The sequence below is a fragment of the Penaeus monodon genome, chromosome 25 (genome assembly GCF_015228065.2).
Source record: "Penaeus monodon isolate SGIC_2016 chromosome 25, NSTDA_Pmon_1, whole genome shotgun sequence".
NCBI classification, from domain to species: domain Eukaryota; kingdom Metazoa; phylum Arthropoda; class Malacostraca; order Decapoda; family Penaeidae; genus Penaeus; species Penaeus monodon.
This window is the reverse complement of record NC_051410.1, coordinates 23,713,924-23,714,219: the sequence shown is the minus strand read 5'-3', so window position 1 is coordinate 23,714,219 and position 296 is coordinate 23,713,924. Positions and strand designations below refer to the sequence as shown.

The 296-nt window shown below is 51.7% G+C and overlaps 1 protein-coding gene across 1 annotated transcript in view; it reads left to right on the top strand.

Moving 5' to 3' along the window:
* Positions 1-296, top strand: part of LOC119589352 (neuroligin-1-like) — a 158,891-nt gene that overhangs the window by 158,236 nt on the left and 359 nt on the right. The window lies entirely within an intron of this gene.

Genomic DNA, 296 nt, shown 5'->3' with positions numbered 1-296 from the left:
GGGGGAGTGAACGCACACTAGTAACACAGGGGATGACCACACACTAGTAACAAAGGGGTGAACACACACGGGGGGGGGCACACACTAGTAACACGGGGGGTGGTGACCACACACTAGTAACACGGTGGTGAACACACTAGTCAAACGGTGGTGAACACACACTAGTACCACGTGGGGTGAACACACACTAGTACCACGTGGGGTGAACATACACTAGTTACATGGGGTGAAAACAGACTAGTAACACGGGGAATGAACGTCGGACATAGTGCAGTGTCCTGCACTTATAATTCGTC